Source organism: Schistocerca americana, chromosome 6 (assembly GCF_021461395.2).
Source record: "Schistocerca americana isolate TAMUIC-IGC-003095 chromosome 6, iqSchAmer2.1, whole genome shotgun sequence".
Lineage (NCBI taxonomy): Eukaryota > Metazoa > Arthropoda > Insecta > Orthoptera > Acrididae > Schistocerca > Schistocerca americana.
In genome coordinates, this window is record NC_060124.1 from 554,026,225 (window position 1) to 554,030,580 (window position 4,356).

Here is a 4,356-nt window from a genome sequence, read left to right on the forward strand (position 1 = left end):
GAGATGGAGCCCAGGCTTGGATTACAAAAAGATTAGGTAGGAAATGTCCTTTACAAAGGAATCATCCTGCCAAATGGCTGGAGCAATTTTAGGAAAATCGTGTAAAACCTGTGGAGCAGAAGGAAGGAAGGATGCTCGGAGGGTTATTTACACAGTTGTCCTCCCAAATGCGAGTCCAGTGTGCTAAGCACTGCGACATCTGACTCCATAGCAGGAAAAGATACCAGTTGATAGATAAAGTGAACATGCAAAACAATTATGTAATGACAAAAACAATGGCTGAATATAGAGAAAGATGGGGAACCTAGACATGCTTAATGGGCAGAACACTAAAATAAATATAAAATCTATGTATGATTTTTCCTTATGTTAAGTTGACAAATCCTGTATTATTATTAAATACCCTAGAATGCATAATCACTAATCCTAATACTCTCTTTATTAAATATATTATGAAAATAGTGGTAACCTCACTTCATTGCATTGATGAAACTGTAACATCTAATTACAAACACTATTCATGTAGAGAAAATGATGCATGGAAAACCTATACTAACAAGCAAAATTGGCTGAAGCTTAAAATCAGAACATGACATTGAAAATAGGTTTCCAAAATTTTATTTCCATCTTCCACAAGTTGTGTCATGTTATTCTTTCTTCATCTGGGACCCTTACCAAATACAATTTACAAAAGATGTAGGAAAAACACAAGAAAGAGCACTACTTCTTGTCACGAGTTTACCTAGCAAGAACATGAGCATCACAGAGATGCGTGTCCAACTTAAGTGACACACATTAGTAGAGAGTTTTACTGCTACAATTCTGAGTGTGCATGTTTCAAGAAGTGTCAAGCATGTATCTCTTAAAATGACCCTTATGGTAAAATAACTGATTACTAGCAGTCATCTGTTCTACTCACAATTCGGCAATAGAAGAGGAAAGGTGGGGGGAAGGGGGGGGGGGGGGGGGGAGATCACAAGGGTGTCAAAAGTATCCCCACTGCTCACAGTAATGTAGTTTGTGTATTATACTTACAGATGTATACACTGTATACAGGATGAACCACGTAACAGTTACTTCCCAAGCATATCGTAGCTGTGTCTATAGGTATTGAAACAAAGTTGCCAACAAATGGGAGCAAGCAAAAGCGCAGGTAATTTAGCCTGCCCTGTGCAGTCTAATGTGTTGCTTACTGAGGGGGATGACGTGCTGGTCCCCGGCACGAATCCGTCCGGTGGATTAGTGTTGCAGAGGTCTGGTGTGCCAGCAAGCCTGTGGATGGTTTTTAAGACGGTTTTCCATCTGCCTCAGTGAATGCGGGCTGGTTCCCCTTATCCCACCTCAGTTACACTGTGTCGGTGATTGCTGTGCAAACACTGTCTCCATGTATGCGTACACATAATTACTCTGCCACACAAACATTTGGGGCTACACTTGTCTGCTATGAGATGTTCCTGGGGCAGGGGTCCACTGGAGGCTGAATTGCACAATAACACTGGGTTAGATGTGGGGCGGTGGCGGGATGTGTAGACCGCTGTGGCCTGTTGTGGGGTTGTGAACCACTGAGGGATACAGCGGGATGAAGCTTCTATGTCATTTTTAGGTTCCTGGTTCAATACACACGCACAGGTAATTTGTTTTATTGGTGACAGTTTGTAATATATCATTCTCACCCATGACACGGGTCATCCTCTTGGTGGATAGGGACGCCACAATTGGGTGCTCATATTCTGGTGAAAGAGGGTTTTGTACAGCTTGGAGCTGGCAGAAGCCAGCACTTTTCATAGAAGTGTTATTAGTGGAGGCGGGAAATGGTGGAAGAAAATGCCTGCACTTCAGCTCCTGGGGACAACTAGTTTAAAGGCCTTAATTCTAAAAGGATTTTGTGGAGCTGTATGATAGCCCTCCTGGGTGCAGGAGGTAAATCTTGGGCCCCGTATGGGAGATGATGTTTTAAGTGTGTTGCATATATCTAGTCAGGTATGAGTTATCATTCATGATCCACAGTGTTATATGTCAGTACAGAAAATCTCTTGTAATTCCCCAGTGCATTTCCATGTACGGGAGTAGAATTCTGGTTGAGTCACTTCTGACTCTAGTTGGAAGTCCTGGATTCATGAGTGTGGGTATGCTTAGGAGCAAGAGGCCTCTTTATCAGAACATGGAACATGCAGCCAATATCTGTCTAGGGGCAGTATTTAATAAAAGTGACAGACTTGAAGTGCAGTTTTTTGTGATTATTGAAGTATACTGCCTGATGAAAGAAAAATTAAGCACTCAAGAGGGGAGGAGCAAATGAAACAAAACTTCATGGGTTAGAGGGTATGTTAAATTTAGTGATTAAAAAATTAGTAAAATGTAGAACTAACTTGCCAATATGAGCCCACTTACCAGTATGGCATTGCTCATCCTCTGACCTGGATGCATGTACTGATTTGGTTGGGAAGGGTGTGATAGAGTTGTTGTAGCACCTCCTGAGACAAGCTGGCCCACATGATGTATTGAAGCATGTGGAAGAAAGGAGAGAAAAATAGAAGGGAAAGCTAAATTAGGGGAGAGATAAAAATTTTCCAGTTTATTTTGAAGAAACCATTTCAACAAAATTTGTCATGCACATTACTCATTTTTTGTATGAAAGTAGTGTAGGAGTAATATAGAATGATTCAAGAGAAAGAACAAATTGAAGTTGTTTATTAAAACATATGAAAGGTAGAAACATGTTGTGCTTGGCACTGGATAGACGAAGGTTCAAAGTTTTATGTTCACATAGACACTATACCATACATTCAAAATGAGCACCATGCATTGCTCGAGAAATCCCGAAATGGTAGTCCATTTCATTCTACACACAAATCAACAGGTCCCTTCTTATTGAATCAACAGCTTCAGTTATTTGATTTCTCAACTCTTGAAGAGTAGCTGCAATAGGTGGGAGAAAGACTCGGTCTTTTATGTCTCCCACAGAAAAAAAAATGCAAGGTGTGAGGTTTGGTGACCTGGGAGGCCAAAAGCAATGAACAAGATCTCATTGTCTACCTCTTCCGATCCAACATTGTGGGATGGTGTTTTTAAGGTAACACTGCACCTCAAAATGGAAGTGAGGTGGGGTGTTATCGTGCATAAAAATGAAATCATTTGAATTTTTGAGAAGTTGAGGAAGCAAACAATTTTGCAGCATGTCCAGATATGATATTCCTGTCATAGTTTGCTCTGCAAAAAAGAAAGGTTCATAAGCTTTATGAACTTGGGACAAAACAGATTCTCTTTTGGTGAGTCCCTTTCATGCTGATGTCAGCATCAGGATTTTGTGACCCCGAAATTCTTACATTACGGTGCTTTACTTCACCCATGAAATGAAACATCAATTCCTCTGAAAAGATGAGTAGTTTGAAAAAAGTGTGCGCTGACATATCCTGGAGAACTGAAATGCGAAATTCGTACCATCTGTTGTGGTCACCAGGACGTGTTTGCTGCAATAACTGCAACTTGTAAGGCTTTATATGCAGGCATCGTTTCAGAACACACCGCACTATTTTTTGAGGAAGTTGGAGTTCCTGGTCTGTCTACTTGGTAAGCTTACAAGGACTCTGTGCGAATAAAACTTGGATACACTCAACATTTCCAGTAGATGTACACACAATCTACCAGTTTTCTTCGCTTTGCATGTGCAACCAACTTCATAAACTTTGTATGCCAGACAGAAATGTGCTCATGCAGAAGCAGCTTCTTGCTAAATCAGTGTTGGTTCTCGCTGAATGGAGAGTGGAATGCATGTTGCATTTGAACAATGGATTGATTTCATGCAAATTTCAAAACACAAAAGATTTCTCTTGGGTGTAGTTACCATGTTGCTACAAACAACAGCACAGTTGTGTCAAAACTTTGAACCTTCCTCCATCCAGTGACGTGCACAATGTGTTTCTATCCTTCATAGTTTCTCTGACAGTTCAATCTGCACCTCTGTCCACATTAAACCCGCCAACTACCAACAGTACCTGTATTTCAACAGCTGTCATCCCTTTTACACCAAAAACTCCCTTCCGTACAGCCTGGCCACCCGGGGATGGCTGAGGGTCTCACCATGGCCTTCACAGACAGACACTGTCCCCAGACTTAGTCTGCAAACAGATCTTCCCCTGCCATCTCCCTTCACATCCTCAACCACCCCCAAGAACCAGCCAGGAAGGAATGTCCCCTATGTCACCCATTACCACTTTGTACTGGAACAAGTGAACCACATCCTTCGTCAGGTGTCTGATTACCTATCATCATGCCCTGAAATGAGGGCATCATACCCAAGATACTTTTCATCCCAAATAAAATGATTTGTGTGATTTTTCTTGTTTTGTTCTGTTT